Below are 17,855 nucleotides of genomic sequence, written 5' to 3' on the forward strand. Positions count from 1 at the left end.
TTAACAGTTTATTATGCCCTTATTGAGTCGCTTCTCCGAGATGCCATTTCCTTCTGGTGTACGTGTGGCGCGACTCAATTAGAACGAATAGTCAAACTACAAAAGAGAGCTGTTAGATACTTACTCGAACTAAACAGCAGGCCTCACTGCAGGGACTCCTTTAAAAGATTAAAAGTTCTGACTCTTCCTTTCTTATTCATTTCTGAATCTGTTTCCCAAATTCTTAAGCACGCATCTCCAATTTCAGAAAGATCGTTTCACTGCTATCCACTTAGGAACGCTGAGCACGACCTTTACCTACCTACTCCGCATTCAGAATTAGTTGAATGCTCAATATTTTGCAATGCAAAAAAATGTACAATCACTTGCCAATTGAAATCAAATCAATATAATCTTTTCCTGCATTCCGCAATAATTTTAGGGCATATTTACTTCTACTCTGTAAACGAATTCTATTCTAATAATAATGAATTCATTTCGGACATGCTGCATACTGGTTTAATTTTTGCTCTGGACTCATAAACGACTTATATATTAATTATTACCTATTACTAATACCTATAATTTTGTTACTCATTGTGGTTTTCCTCTGTATATTGAAATTTTTTTTATTTGTATTTCAATTCAGTTATTTTTATGTTTGTCTTTCAGTTTTTACAAGCTTGTGTCTACAAATTGTAACAATTTTTTAACAATAAAGCATTTCTCTCTCTATGAAAACCGCAAATCTCATTAACCTATCAATGATGTTGCTCATTAGAATTATTGGTCACATCCAGTCATTTAACCAATTAATGCCCGAGGGATTAATGATCCCCAGTCTAAAAATAATTCCATTACGCAGTGTCATTTGCAGTTTGCAAAAACGTACACGTGTTTTTAGATGCTGCTGATAATGTCTTCTAATTATTATTGGTAAGTAGCTTTCGGTTATTAATTTGTTCATATATTAATATTTATATACTGGTGAGCTATGATATCTGTCTCTATTTTATTTGGTTGTAATTGAATAATGAGTCGTTTTTATTCGCTGGGTCTTTAACGGACTCTTGACAATCTATCGAAGTATTTACAGATTTTTTTAGGAATAAACCACTTTCAGTTACTAAACTGCTAGAAGAAGCCGAAAATTGATTCTCAAATTCTTCCAGAATATATACACATAGGTAACCCAAAACCATCAGAGTTTTTAAAGAAAATCTTCCAGTAATTCTGGAAGTCTTACAAACGTTATCTCAGGAAGGAAATAGAGCAACTCGGAAAAGTCCCTCTCAACTGCATGCGGCTACTTTCAGAATTTCTTTCATTCTCGGGATTATGTTGGTACCCAAAAACTCAACTTTGATGGAACCCGTTGTAATCTGTAGCTTTGGACGTGTTCAAAGCCTGGGAATACGTTTAAAAGATTTTATTTTTAATTAGAAACCACCGTGAAAATCCGGGAAAGTGACAGACGAAATTATAAAGGAAGCTGCTGTTGTCGCAGATAAAGTCGGACTGGACATCAATGCCCCATATTACGAGGAAAATACATCATAGAAGCAATCATCCAGCAGAAAGACCTTCAGAATACTGGAAGAGACCTTTAGTAATACCATACTTGAACTCAATTATCACCTTCCTTGAAGTACGTTTTGCTGAAGAAAACACGCCATTATTCGCATTATCTAAGTTATAATCTGAAATAAACTTGTGAATCTATTGCCCAGTTTCATGATTTACCGAACATAAAGAATGAAATCGAAATATGGCAGCAATTGTGGCATGATAGGCTTAATCTAACAAATCTAACAGTTGTTGATGTCCTCCTATAAGAAACAAATTCCTTCTTTACCGAAACGGAAAAAACATTAAAATTTTTTTACTTTACTACTTTACTTTACTTTACTTTACTACTACATATACAGTAGAGGGATTCATTAGTAGCCTAAGACTAAAAACATGGCAAAGAGAGAAGAAATGTACCTGTATTGAAAAGGGTTAAATGGTGAGCAGATATACTTAATACCATTGCTGATCAATGTCATTCAAAAGCGAAAGTGAAAAATTGGACTGCAAGCTTCAAAAGAGGTAAATTTTCCATTGAAGATGATGACCGATCGGGATGGCCAGTTTCTGTGTCAGTCCTCGAAAATATCGATGCAGCTCATGACATGATTTTATCGAACTATCGAATTGGGCTGAAGCACTGAATATTTCATACGAACGCTTTCATCATATAGTTCACGTCAATTTGGACATGAAAAAAATAATTGGAAAATGGATCCCCAAATGTTTGAATGTAGAACAGAAGCGTGCAAGGATAGAACCATCGCGTTCGATCTGTGCTCGATTTGAAAACGATGTAGACTTCTTAAGCCGTATTGTTAATATGGACGAGACTTGGGTACATTTCTACGATCCAGAAACAAAACAACAATCAATGGAATGGCGACACTCTGGTTCTCCAAGACCTAAGAAGTTTCGAGTCTAAAAATCTGCTGGAAAAGTTCTTGCTTCAGTTTTTTGGGATTGCTATGGAGTAATCATTATTGATTTCTTGGAAAAGGTTATAACAATAACTGGAGATTACTATTCTACATTACTGACCACCCTACGGGAAAAAATCAAAGAGAAGAGATACGGAAAGCTATCCAAAGGTGTTTTGTTTTTGCAGGACAACGCTCCTACAAACAAATCTCATGTTGCCATGCAAAAAATTCATGATTTAGGGTTTGAATTACTAGAACATCCCCCTCATTCACCAGAGTTGGCTCCGTCCGACTATAATCTCTTTTCTCAACTGAAAAAAAGTTTTAAAAGTCGTAAATTTCCTTCCAACGAGTTGGTAATAAAAGCTGTTGAGGTCTGGTTTGCTGAACAAGAAGAAGCAAGATGGGGAAAACTCATCAAAGTGATTGAAAAGAGAAGAGGAGAACTTGAGTAGAATGGGAATCAAGCGATGGAATCAACAGGAATCAACAGGAACGCATGAAGAATCATTAACGACAAAGTGGAATAAATACACAATATGAATTGATCAACTCCATAAAAAGGATCTAGAGAGCTTAACGCGGCTAACATCTAGATAAATGTCTTTACACAAAGAGATTTAAACATCGAATATTAGTTAAAAATCAACGTATGAAGTAATAAAAACCGAAGGTTTTTGTAGGTTGAGTATATAAGTTGAAATTTTCACCAAAAATCGAACTCGTCGTTTGGAACCGTAGTTAAGATCTCGATCTGGGCTAGGATCTGTAACTGATAGGTGATAATTGTTTCCGAAAAAGATCTAGACAGCTCAATATCTGGATAAAGGTCAATAAACACAGAGATATAAACATCGAATATTAGTGAAAAATCAACGCATGAATCTAAAGTAATAAAGTTTTTGTGGGTTGAGTATATAAGTTGGAATTTTCAACGAAAATTAATACGCTATCAAAAACTACCCAACATCCTTTGTCATTCCTCTTTTTAATTATAATGTAATAAACAGTCATTCCTTGTTCATCTCTCGTATTTATAAGTAGTTTTTCAAGTAAAGTAACAAAGAATTTTTTCTTTAAAATAAAAATAAAATTTGTGTTAGACTCTATATTTGTATTGAACGTGACACAGACAAGGGACGCGATCAATCGGATGTTGGTGTGTTAAAAAAGAATGCAATTAAGACAGTAAAGGTTAAAGGTCACTCTTTAGAAGAAAATTAGAATCGAAGAGAAAAAAAAGAGAACGAAAGCAGAATTTTGTGGAGAAATTATTACTACGGAGAAGGAAAATGTCATTGAGAATACCAAATATGCCAGCTTCAAATATCTCTCGACTTTAATGTCTTTTTAACCATAGACGTCGAAATATTTCTTTAAAACTCAGACTAAATTATGAAAGAAAATATAATGGACGGTTCGACCTAATTTCTTAATCAAAATATAACCTTGACAACCAGCTTATATGAAGTGAAACATCACCTACAAAATATTTAATACAATAGCGTCCAATCATACAAATATCGTCAAGTAAAAATATATTGTACGATAAAGAAGCCTGTTTTTAAAATTTTCACAAGAGACTTGACAGTTATAATCCCATAAACCCCCATAAATATATATTTTCGTGGGAATTTACCTGTCACTTTTAAATGAGTTGAAAAATTTCATACCCGATATCACATCTTAAGCTATCTAGATGTGATTAGAAAAAGTCGAGAGTTTTCCATAATTTCTATTATATTTTGATCATTTATTAAAAATATTTCGACTTCAATTGACAATAGTTGCGCACTTGAATCTTGAATTTGATAGATAGATCTCTATCTGCCAAAACTTATAAATAGTAAATTTCTTTAAAAAATTAGATAATAAGCTTAAAAACCTTCGGAAACGAGTTTATTTTGTATAGTTTGTCATCAAAAACGTTCTCAAATTGTCAATTCCAAGTTATATTTTGATAAAGATGGAAGTAGATCAAAACGTCAATTTTTTACCTAATAGTTTAATCTGATTTTTCATCAAAACGAAACTTGCTAATATAGATAGTCTATTCAAGATTGTGCTCTTTAACATCTTTGATAACTTGTTGGCCCCAAAAGTGATCCCATTTCTAAATGTACGAGGGCTGATCCCGTTCCTACGTCCCAGACTCACAATTGAAAACTGCTAAATATATCAATTTTACTTTCCACTATAGTTTCCATTGAGATTAAAACATTTTTACAATTGGGGATCTAGCATTTTTGATGCATTTCGAGAGAAAAATTGTTCAAACCTCTAATTTACCACACATATGATTTGATTTTATGAAGAAAATCTTTAACCACGTAACTCTTGGTCACATTTTGGAAACAAACTCCAATCTAGAAAATATGGCCAAAGCTAATTTGAAATCTGTTGAGCTAATGTGGCAGTTGTATGACGGACCAGTGAATGAGTGCGTTATCTTGGTTCAAGAGAGCCTCGATGTTCCCACTCCTCACTTCGTATTTTGGTCACTACATAGTGAGGGATCCACGACTCATTAATTATTACTAATATCGGAAGAAATTTAATGGTCTTGTTTCTACTGCGTTAAAGGACGACTGCAAATGTCTTTGGTTTTATGGTACCCATCGTGCAGAAAGTTTTTTGTAGTTCGGCAATAACCACACTAAATAATACATGGTATGACAGACCACTGGATCATGGAATTTTAAAATTCTCGTGTGGTAGCGTGGACATGATGATGATGAACACTTTTGCAACTCTTAAACGTCAAGTTACTTTCATTGTTTGTTTGTTGATATGTTAGTTTTTGTTTTTTTTTTTAGTCGCTCCAGACAACCGACAATTAAAAACCATGAAGATTTCAGTTTTTTCAAGTTTCTACAAAAACCGTTCATTCCAGATTTACGAATTTACTAACAAAGTCCCCTTAATTTAAAGCGTTGCGAAATTCGGCACCATTTTCTGAACACCTTATATAAATTTTTGTCAAGGTTTTCACAGATTTTGAAAGCTGTAAGTGTTATTCGTCCAAAACCCAAAAATATTAGACCTGACTTACATGAACTTAGAAATATAAATTTTTTTAGTGGAGGGCTGCATGTGTCCAAAAATTTCGAAAATGTGAAATAATTAAAAAATGGTGGACCTTAGGCATACGATGCCTCATATAAAGTTGTATCAAAATTTTGCGAAGATTCCAAAAATTTAATAAAAACCATAGCATTCCGTTTAAAATAACGAAGTTTGAGTCCACTCTTGGTATAACCGGAAGTTTCAGAAAACTGAAATTCTATTGTTTTACTTGTGGTTGTTTTTTAGGAATCCGTTTTTACTTTACTCAAAAGTTTCAAATATCACTACTAATTTTATCATTCCAATTGATTTTTTCGGTACTATTCGAATTGTAATTTCGGTCTTGTATATTTCGTATCATTTGGTTTGATACATATACAGTTTGATATATATCTTTATATTTTGTCGTGACTTGGAACGTGCGACAAAGAGGTCCGACACAAATTTCTCGTGCGATGGACGATTACAGAATTGAAGTCGCGTTAAAATTTTATTTTTTAAAATTCAACAACCGTCATTCAGAACAGGCTTTTTGCAGTCAAGCCTATATCATTGTTTTCGCAATAAAACAGCGCTTATTTTTATGTTTAATTTATAGATTAAACAAGTAGGTGAAAATAACTAAGACCAAAATACCTGTTTATACCTGTCAACCCAATAGTTAGGCCAGGAAAAATATAGTCAACCCTACGTGTGCATACTTTATAGCTTTTGTACTTACGGTTGGTGTACAATTTTTTCATTAAACATATCAGTAGAAATAAAAAAAGTGATTTTTTAATTATCAATTAATTATAGCCTGGCCAGGATTTTTTCAGTCAACCCATTTTTTTTATAATTTTTGACATACTAAATTACTACTTTTACTTCGGATCTTAGACTATTATTACCTTCAATATATGTCCCTCCTCTATAGCTATAACGTTTCATAAGAAACTGTCATTTTTTTACTCTGTTGTTACCTTCTTCAATTTCATCAAATGACTCAAATCATTTTCCTATTGCAAAAATTTTGCACATATTTTTTTTATATAAAATTATTATGTGAAATTTGACGTATGGATTCCTACAGTTTCAACAATCTCACAAGTACTTAACAGGTGATAAGATTGTCAATTTTTTCGATATTACCGTCCGTTTTTGACGTAAAAGGACTGGGTAGAAATCATCTAGATGATTTGAAAAATATTTGAACGACTCCAAAACACGTACCCTTGATACGAGGGCTGCTACTCAAGTTTTGAGATAGACAAATGGAAACAAATGTTGATAATTGGATATATCTTTATTCTTTTTCAAAATGATCTCTATCAGTATATTGCACAAGATTGAATCATATGTTGAAACATTATTTCTATTCGGATGAACATGTGATTTGAACGCATCGCTTCTTCAGTATTTTTTTTTGTCTACGGAAATAAGTATAAATCATTGGGTGCCGAAAATGGACTGTACGGCACGACATATGATCCATCACTTCGATGTTTTGACTGTTCAAAAACGTTTTTGATCGAAATGATGTGAGAGCACACAGATAATAATTCTTCATCTGAAATTGGTTTCCCTGATTTTTTCACAAACAAATGCTGATATACCATTTAGAATTAACCGTTCTGCGTTGCTCTGAAGGAACGGTTGCGACATGTCCAGTTATTCTGAAAAAACAGTAGATGGTTGCTTAGTTTCAGGTTCATAAGCATAGATCTTGTAGATGCACCTCGATTGAATTTTCTCAGCATTTGTTTGCACCAATAGACATGAGCTTTTTTGAGCAATTGTCAAATTATGCCGTATCCAACGAGAACATATCTTTTTGATAGTCAAATTTTCATGCAATATTGCGTTCTGAGTACGATCATCATTAAAATTGTCGATTTTAAGATGACAATGTCAGATTTGACGTATTCACTTCAGTGTTGCCATATCTCAAAACTAAAGTAACAACCCTCGTATACATTCACTGCTATGTAAATTTCTTTCATTAAATTACAAGTTTTACGTGAAATTTTACGACAGTTCTTTGCTATAATGTCACAACTAACGTCTCTAATACGAATAAAAGCTACAACTAAATTGATTATACAATATAGCTCAAAAGATGATGAGGTTTTAATGAAATATCAATGTATGGTTAATGAAAGTTTTTTTGACCATCTAGAAATCAAAATTTTATTTTGAGTTACTTGAGAGCTAGCAAAAGAGGTTTACAAACATCCTACATTCAGAAACTGTTATTTTGATAAGTAATATAACAATTAATATCTATTATTAGAAATGGTGTGAGGTAGTTGGGATTACTAGTTTGGATTTTCTAATACACTTGCTTGATAACAATTTTCGATATTATAAAAAATGAAGATAATTTAGCTTTGAACACAATTCATATTTTGTAATATACCTCGTATACGAATGAAAATTTTTATATCTGATGTGCATGAATGTATAAGCGTGCAAATTTTTTTACGAAAAATAGTGTTAACATTAAGAAAATTTCCCATATACTGTAAAGTAAGCAAATTCTCGAATTTAGCCTTCCTATATATCTTATTTTTTATCGCCTACACACTACAATCTTTATTAAAAAATCGTTCATCATTGACTCTCTCTTTGAAAACATTCCAGAAGCGTGAAAGCTGGTGATGTATATATCCAGGATATCTGGAAGATTCCAAGATCAATACAATATAAGGTGTGGAACAATCAAATGAAATAAATTCGTTAATAAATAAATAAAGGTCTGTTGAGGAAAACCCTTGGACTGTCCAAGAAAAATCGACTTTTCTAATTTAGATGTTTCTTTTTAAATGCTCATTGAAAAAAATGTATTTTGTGACAGTGATCAATACCAACTTTTTTACTTTAAATACGACCCCCTGTACTTTATTTATTTTTTGGATTCTTCAGCAAACTCTAAATATAATTTATGTACATATCTTGGAATTTTTTGGAAGTATCAAGTTTTTTACAAAAACTAACATTAAAATAAGAAATTAATTCATTTCACTAATCCGCTACCTTATACTCAATACTGGTTTCCAATTTAGCCCTTGATAGAGATAATAAGCAAAAACCTTCGCGGCATTCCTTTTTACTCTTATAATTTTTAAAAACTTTTAAAAGCTTTTGTTTATTTTCATTTGAAATCTTAGTAACTTATATGCCTAAATGACAGTAGTGAGTAGTTTCAAAGCTATCGTCGTTAAAATTTCGTTAACTCACATAATAATATCAGAAAAATGGTTCGTTCAACAGAAATCACGAAATAACCATTTTACATATGACTGGTTATAGAGATAACAAACAGGCATAAATGGAAGTTGCTCCGTTACTTCACAGAAAATTTTCAAATTGCTACCTATGATGAATGAATGAAAGATTAGCATATTGTGATAAAATGGACCTATATAAATACGAAAATATGTAAAAAATAATTGTAATACGTAAGGTTATCGTATAATAAACATGCCCACATCTATTAAAAACAAAAACTATAAAAAAATCACTTTAAATATCATTTAGCTCTACTTTTTCCTTTTATGAGAGATTGCACTTTCTCTTTTTGAAAACCAACAGTAATCACCCATCATGGCCGAATCCCATCGTCCTTGATACCGAATTTCCATTGTTCTGATATCTTGGTGGAACCTTTCACTCTGCGTCTGCTCATCACTGACAGCTTCCAAATTTTCGAGAAAAAATGTCAGATGGGAATGGAGGAGGAAATGAATTTTCAATAACATTCGAGCTCCAAGGAATTTGTAGGCGTCTAGAAGTTCATCAACTAACTGTTGGTAGTTTGGAGGTAGTTTGGATCCATATTGTTGCCCAAAAATCCCCACACTAAACTAAGAAATGCCTTCTATGCTCTAAGTTACATACTTAAAACTCACTCTGTATGAATATTCGTAAGCTCGAAAATATATCAGATTTAGAACACTTTCATCGTGTATGCACAGTTTTACACTGGAAATTTGGTTTTCTCACATAATTTCACGATAAGTGGAATCACACAATGTGAATTAAAATATTTGACATAGAAACAATTTCCAGAACACTCGCCATTCAATTACAAAGCAATTACTATAACGAGATTTGTATAACATTCTCGGGATATCAGAATTACGATGACGAGGAAAATACGGAACAATGAAATTCCAACATTTGAAGGAATACTTGTTTGTTTGTTCGTGTGCAAATTTTCATTTTATAAATCTGAAGAAACCGCCACTTTGCACTCTGACTGAAAACTTGACTATGTCAAAATACGGCTGTCATGACAATATTCTTATTTTCTCTGTGTACTGCATTTAAATAAACAACATTGAGCTCTCCTTTTAGCTGGAATATACAAAACTCTTGTACATACGTTATTTCCGTTATTTCGGTAGCGTGGAATTTCAGAACGATTGTAAGTATTATATGTCCAAATATACGTTTTAGAGTAGGACAAAATGAATGAAAATCTTGTAACTTGTTAATTCAAAGAAACGTGGGACTACTTTTAGCAAGAAAAAATTCAATAGATCTGCTTATATTTGAGGAACAATCAACAAATATCCAAAATAACTTCACTCAATTGATTGTATTACAACAAATCCCTCCTATTGCTTTTTCCTTTCTGTTTTCCGTCGATCATATTAATGTAACTCTTGAGATATACTTTCCCACTACAATTCAAGCTACCTTTAGTTGGTTTGTTTTATGATTTCTCTTTTCTCTATCGGTTTTAGCTTTAACTTGGATCGTCCAGCATTTATTGTTGTTTTTAAAAAAAAAAATAATGAAACCTAGAATACTAACTATATTTTCCAATACCGTGAATACTACCCATTCGTAATTTTTACGATCTCGTATTCAAAAATCAAAAACAAGTTGTCAAAATATTTTTTAATATAAAATTTTACATGGTGCTAACTAATACATATGTTTTGAACTAAAAGAATTAATAAAATAAACAAAAATTATTTTTCTGCATCACAGGTAACACAACGTGCACGATGTTCGGCCCAAAATGCTGGGTGACAGGTGCTACAATAAAGTGACGTCATTCTACGTTTTTTAAATGGACAAATGTAACAAGTAGTACGTTTTGATGCAGTGGGTTCATTCCGACTCTCTGGTAGTGGAATTGCGATTATTTTTGAAATCATACGTTTGAGTGAGCGTTGCAAAGTTGGAACAATTTTGCATCATTCTAACCAAGGTCTTGTTAGTTGTTTAGAAAGTTGTATCATGAAATCTTCTCTTGAGATCATTTTCTTTCCATTTGTTTGTAAATTATTATTGAACATAATCCAAGAATTTATTTATTTGGTCAAATGCATTTGGTTTTATTATAAAATAATATTATTTCGGACTTTCCAGTATCCGGACAGATAGTTGATCCTTCATGTATTGTAGATAGAAGAAAAACGCTTTTATTTCTTTTAGGTTTGTATGAATCTAGTGTGTTTTCTCTATCGTAACAAAAAATTGAGCTTCCCACCTCTCTGTTTCTCAGATTGATCATTTCAGGGGGCACTCCACGTTTATTGTGTCTCATAGTGCCAACTATTGTCATGTAGTATGGTGGCTTTAGAAGCTGGTCCGCAAGATTTACCGAAGTGAACCAATTGTCCATTGTTATGTAGTGATTACTTCCGCGGAGACTTTCAATCAACTTCTTGACATAATATTCTCCTAAGGGTACTTAGTTGGTGTCTGTATTTTTCCCAAGGTAAGGTTCAGCAGCAAACATGTATTTTGTTCCCACATCGCAACACATAACGATCTTTATCCCGTATTTAGCGGGCTTATTGGGAATATACATCCTAAATGAGCAGCGTCCCCTAAATACTTATAACTACTCGTCAATAGTTATATAACTGCCAGGTCTATATGAGCGATTATAATTTAGAATAAACTCATTCCAGATATCTGGAATAGGTACAAAACGGTCTAGTTGTCTTCTTTCGATACGTGTACTTTTGTCATCGAACCGCAGATTATCCAATAAAAATTCAAATCTCTCACGGCTTAGTGTTGCTCTGCAAATAGACCCGGACTTTCTGTAAACAAAAATTTCTCTGGTGGCTAAATAGTTGTCCTTTTGGACTGCTGCAAATATTAGAAGGCCAACAAAAGCATGTAATTCTTCTGGACTAATACTGGAAACAGTGGATTTGGACACTTTGTAGTTTTCAGATTTAGTTCCTATTCCTAGATTAGTGTGGATCATATTTCTGGGGGTCTGAGCTTTCCGTGTATCTCCTACAGATCCTTGTATTATATGTACAATATTTACTTTTGAAATTCGTTTGCTTCTGTTGACAACAGAAGTACACCAGCGGTGGCCATTCTTACCCCCAAGACTTTTTCCCAATTTGGCACTTGTCTGATGTACTTGTCTGCACATTTTCGATGTCATAATTTTCTTCTTATAAGATATTTTGTTAATTTGTTCCTTCCAAGTTTTGAGATTGATTATTTTCTATTGATGTTTCAGTCTCATCAACATCAATAGAGTAATTTATTTTTCGAGTTTCTAATCTTGAATTATAGGATACTGGTATACTATCTTTTTCGCCGCATGATTTTACTTTGGTCAAAATCGGTGCTTTCTGCATCGGATACACCGGGTTCATATTCTGATTCAGAGGGAATAATATCATTCTCCAGGTTATCTTCATATTCGGAACCGCTAGATTGTATTTCTCCGTCATCTGAGGAGTTAAGGGACAACACTAATGCTTCTAACTCATTATCTGTTAACGGTCTTGTATTTTCGAAACGTTTTCGCTTTGACACTTCATTTCAAATATACCTAACAAAAAATTAAATTATATAAATATTCCAACATATTAGTAACGTAAATACTTATCTGTCGTAATAATTACGAGTCGAGGCTTGAAACGCACGTACACACACAACTGATCTTCATTACAGACTGCAAGCACTGCTTGTTGTACCGACTAATGAAGCTAGATGAAACGTCAGAATACTGCTACTTATATACAGTTGCCAAAATCCTAAATTGAAGTCATTATTTGTGACGTTCGGACACTAATTTTGAACCATTAGCCTTCCCTAATCCACTTACCGGCACACCACGATCATTAAGTCACTCAAACTGTAGATAATATAAATCAATCATCTCGCGCTATCGTCGCCAAATTTCTTTCCGAATCCGATAGTCCATTGAAGATCTCATTCTTTAAAAATTGATTCATTCGCCATACTTATGTTCGATGAAATGAAGATGTTTGGTCATTACACGTCAATTCAAACCAGGCCTATATAAATAGTATTTATAATCTGAGTTATTGTAATCTGAATATCAACCGACAGTTATTAAAAGTAAATTCGGATCGACAGATCACTAAGACAATTTTTTATAAATAAAGATTTATATTAACACCGCAAAGTAACAGATTTTTATTTATTGATGTAATACATAGTATTATTTTTATATAATAGTGTCCGAATGGAAAATCGTGGATCGATTTTTATGCACGCAAGTTTATTAGATCAAAGTTCGCTCAGGTCACAGTGCTACAAACGCCAAGATAGGTTAAAGATTTAATTACTGTATACACAGAAATGAGAGGAAATGTTTTAAACGGTTTCGTAAAAATCTGCAAAATAAGTATACATTAGAAAATGGATATTATAGTGCTACAATTATGGAGGCATTTAGAGTAAAGTTTAAAATGTAAATAGCCGATAGACCTGTCAAATATAATCTTAAAATTATAACTTCATTGAATTATCGGAATCTCAGAATTATATAAAACCGTATAAATGCTTGAAAAGCCACATCAAAACAATATTCGAGAAAATAGGTATTCACACACAACACTCAGCACATCTATAAAATTTGCCTGAGTAGATATATTGATCTGCTTCAGCCGAAGGTGAAAGCAACCAAAAGTATTTTACAGGAAACTTGGAGTTACGCCTGATAATAACACCAACCAACTTATGACTTCGAAACAGACGTTGTTGTGTTGGTATTGGTCCTCTTGTCAACACCGTAAAAACACAATATACAGCCAACTGGATAGCAGACGAAGAAATGATCAAACTTACCGTTTCTATCACTAATAGAGTTTATATGCACGTAGAAGAAAATAACATCTTGGCGGAGGAACATAAAAGTTGTAGAAGTGATCATTAAGGGTACAAAAAACAACTTGTTGTGGACTCTACGATATTTTGACAAGAACATAATTATCACCAGAACATACACACTGCTTTCGTAGATTATAAGAGTCCACTCAACTATTGTAAGCCTTCTTTTAACAACGATAAAAGGATGGCGAACAAACCTACATCTACAAATATCTAGGATCTTCAGACGCTAGATTATTGAACCACAATCAGGCAAAAGCTACAATCCAGGTTTAATACACAACAAGAGTAAGATGAGTTATGTACTAAATGCAGGCAACTTAGTCCAAGCAATCAACACCTATGCTACATCTATTTTAACGTATTTTTACGGAATCTAACCCTTGAACTTCGTATCGCTAGAATCTGATTTCAAGTTAGTATTAAACACAGCCGCATATCGACAAAGAAGCTCCAAAAGATCTGATCGTATCAGCGAACATAAGAGATCATTCAACATATAACATCTGCTAGTTTGGATGCAAAATGTACCAAATATTCCGCAGCTCTACAAAAAGATAGTTGACATCAGTCCTTTAGTTTTAACCCAGAACTTATGGTGATGATTTTTGATATTTAACTATTTGTGAGTTAATTGACCTAATGGGGGTTTGATTGTCAGATAGGATTGCTGTATACCTTTTTAGATATTTCTTGTCCAAATTGTATTAATGGGTTCTTAATGATTCAGAGCATTTAGTTTTTGACTTTTATAGACCTATCTCCGTTTCGCTCTTTCTGATACTTTTTCTACTCATCAGTACTGAGTTATATTTGTTTTTGGTAAATCATCTACAGATCTAAAAGGAGAAATTTTGCCTTTCATTGTACTTAGTTTGTGATTATCATTCTAATTAAGGACGTACTGAGAGAAGAGGATTTTGGAACAGCTCCCACGACTACTCTGGCAAATCTTTATTGCATACAGAATCATGCATGCCACGCCTCCCTAGGTTAAATCTTACATATTCCTTAGATTCCTATTCTAGAATTTATATAGTTATAGTTCACTTTCCACAACCTAATTATCGATTATCTCTTTCACAATATATATATAAAAGTATCTATAATGGATAAGCTCACTTGCTTATATTTTTGTGGTAGGTTAATTCTCATATCCGTTTAAAAAAAGTACAAAGTAAATAGTCAATTGAAAATTGTGCTTTGATATTGTCAAAAGTTGTTTTCTCGTTGGAATAATGGCTATTCTTTCACAATTTAACAATGGCTGTTTGTGTTAAAACGATTCAGCTTGTCTTCTCTTTTGTGTTACATTTCAAAATTGTATAAGTTTATTTTCACCAATCATTTGGATTATTTGTCATGACAATGGTTTGTAAAACAATACCGACTACATTATTAACCTCTGTTGTTGTTTTTGTCCCACATATTCCAAGATCACTAAGATTATTTTCAATTAGCTACTTATTGATTACTGTAAGATGCGTATATTATGTAGCTTAGGAATCACAATTAAGAAACTATTAAATAATGTGTATAATGTAATAATTACTCTTTTTATTATTAAAAGCCGTACGAGGATTCAATAAGTACACTTCTGCAAACTTTTGTGAGAAATGAATGTATATTATATAAAATTAATGCACTTTTATAAATTTTTTAATTATTTGTTTGTCTTTGCATTCTTTATCAACGTAATGAGAAAAACTCGCTCTCCAAAACATTTATTTTTACAGTGCAAACAATCATAAATCTTTCTTCGAGCACTTCTCTTCATCAAGGTGAGCTTCCTATTAAGTTTTCGATGATTGCTTGAGAAATTTTTTCTCATTACAAGAAAACAACACGCTCTAACTCTTGTCGGTTATTAGGACAAGTTCTCTCTAGAACATACCAAAGGTACACTATTATATTAAAGTTGGTGTTTTGTAAATTTCATTTAACAAATGCATAATAGACCTTGCGATGTGTATGAAAATAAAGATGTTTCTTATGAATGAAACATATTTTTACCCCCTGGAAGTCCTAGAACTCTGCAGATACATCAACAAATGGTTGCTTTAAATGTATAGTAGAATCAGAAAAATCTCTAGGTGTGCGTAGTATTTTAATCTGATCACATTTTTTGTGCGAGTCCAAGTGCCTTGACAATGTTTTCTATTGTCTGTTCCAATTTCCCAAAATCTCCTAAGCATGTGACTAAATTGTTGAATAATTCACCTTTAGTAAAGTACTTCTAATCCATTGATATATTGCAAAAGACCTTGCGTTATTCTGAGGACGCAATTTTATTTTATCTATGTGTGGGGGGATCAAGGAAAACTAAACCCCAAATATGATGGAATCCATCTTGTCTTCCGGCCGCCATGTTAAATAAAGGAGTGAAAAGCTATTTTTAACGATATCTTATACATAAATTGTGGCAAATTGTTTTGCCCACAATTTTGTCTATGACACTTTTTGCCATTAACCGCGAATTTATAAAGTTATGAGCAAAAAAGTGCAAAAAATTTGTCAATATTTTCTCTTGTCCCTCAAAACTTTTTATTTTTAGATTCTTCAATAAATTTACTTCAGAACAATCTTTTAGATAGTTCTTTGAGGATTGATTTTATATGTAGATTTTTTGAATTTCACTCATTCTTGTGGCTCATAGAGCGCTCCAAAAGTCCACTGCCAAACATTATGTACCCAATTCCACCAATAAATGACGTAAGTAAATAGAAACCACTATAAACTATAACTTTTGAAAGATTTGAAGTAGTTATGTCGAAAGCAGAAGTGATGTTAAAATTATGTTATAATCTGTTGGAGGAGCGTTTATGAATGGCAAACAAACAAGGATTTTTCAGCAACTGCTTCAATCATAAAGCTATTCCATCTACTGTTGCTTAAAGCGCAAGACCATTTACCATACAGCCACAAGTCACAAGGACGAGGAACTATTTTTTGGTTAAATGATGTATTCGTAATGAAAGTAACCTAAAGTTGAAGCTGGTATTCTTTTCCAAGCACACTACTATCTGCTTTGATACTATCGTGAGGTGTAATACATTGAATACCACCCATTGCATGAAAAATGTTTTTACCATCAATTGTATTGCTATTGAAATCTGCATTGTCAAAAACAAACTGTGAGAAGGCATGAAGTAAAACATTACGAGCTGGACAAAAGGCACAAGAATCTTCGAACAATGATATAGAATTATAAGATGCAGAGAAGCCTAATGAAAAAAATTAATGAGATTACTAGACCCATATTTTTAATGTAAAAAAAATTTAACTCTAAGTAGTAAGGGTGAAATAAACGAAAGCCGAGTTGCAACAATAATAGAGTGAAGATTTTTCTTTGCGCTGCAACCAAGGACTTACGTTTGGTTTGGCATATGATCCCTGATAGTAAAATAGATAAACCTTCTGGAATTAGAGTATGAATGTCGTTCAAAAAATCATCTAAAGGTGGGTATTGGTTCGTTTCATAACGTTATGAACGAATATCTTCTAGAATAATTGCAGCTGCATCTCTGACTTTCTGTAGTCTCTCTTCGCGGTTATGATTTTTTTATGAGATGTTTTTTTAATAGCACTTTGAATATAAAACCTTTTAAGAAAACAATGTAATCTTGTCCATTTTCATTGAAAAATATAATGTTATCTTGATGGAATGTAATCTCTTTTAATTCATTCCATTAGATCCGTCCTTGACACTTGACACTCTTCACTATTGTCATGCAAGTAAGTAAAAATATCCTCCATACATTTTCGATGTTATTTTTACTTTCAGTTTTCTGTCCGTCCCACTATTTTTTAATCTTTATGATACATAACTCCAACCTCGACCAAGCTAGGGACCCCAGCTTTGCGATCAACCATAGTGTTTGCTTAATCATCAGAACGTTTCAAAACCAAGTCCAAAACACTTTTTTTCGTTCCTTCATAAAGTATTTGACATATAATCCTGTGTCGGCTTTCACGCAAATGACTTAGATCTTGGAATGATTCGCCGCAAATGAAGCAATTGCTTGAAAAATGAAAACCTGTTTCAGAAATTTCAGACACTGACGACGACGAGCTGCTACTGCTGAGACGGTGCACAACATGATCCGTTCTAATATCGCAATAATAATGGTAAAATGTAATATGTACAGTAACTTCAGGAACACTAAGAAGAGTTCATTGTCCAAATCATTCTTAACTTTTGCTCACTCG

The 17,855-nt window shown here is 32.8% G+C and overlaps 1 protein-coding gene across 7 annotated transcripts in view; it reads right to left on the reverse strand.

Annotated features, from left to right (window-relative positions):
• LOC130446029 (uncharacterized) overlaps positions 1–17,855 on the reverse strand; it is a 126,569-nt gene that overhangs the window by 30,555 nt on the left and 78,159 nt on the right. The window contains exons 3-4 of one of the 7 annotated variants that reach the window (XR_008910100.1): positions 12,616–12,808; positions 10,276–12,544 (exon numbers count right to left, since the gene is read on the reverse strand). The exons of 1 other annotated variant lie outside the window; for it this stretch is intronic. The gene's annotated coding sequence lies outside the window, so the exon portion shown is untranslated. Of the gene's footprint in view, positions 1–10,268; positions 12,846–17,855 lie in introns of those variants that run through there. 5 more of the 7 variants (XR_008910098.1, XR_008910097.1, XR_008910101.1 and 2 more) reach the window with 5 other exon arrangements.

The sequence above is a fragment of the Diorhabda sublineata genome, chromosome 6, assembly GCF_026230105.1.
Source record: "Diorhabda sublineata isolate icDioSubl1.1 chromosome 6, icDioSubl1.1, whole genome shotgun sequence".
Classification (NCBI taxonomy): Eukaryota; Metazoa; Arthropoda; class Insecta; order Coleoptera; family Chrysomelidae; genus Diorhabda; species Diorhabda sublineata.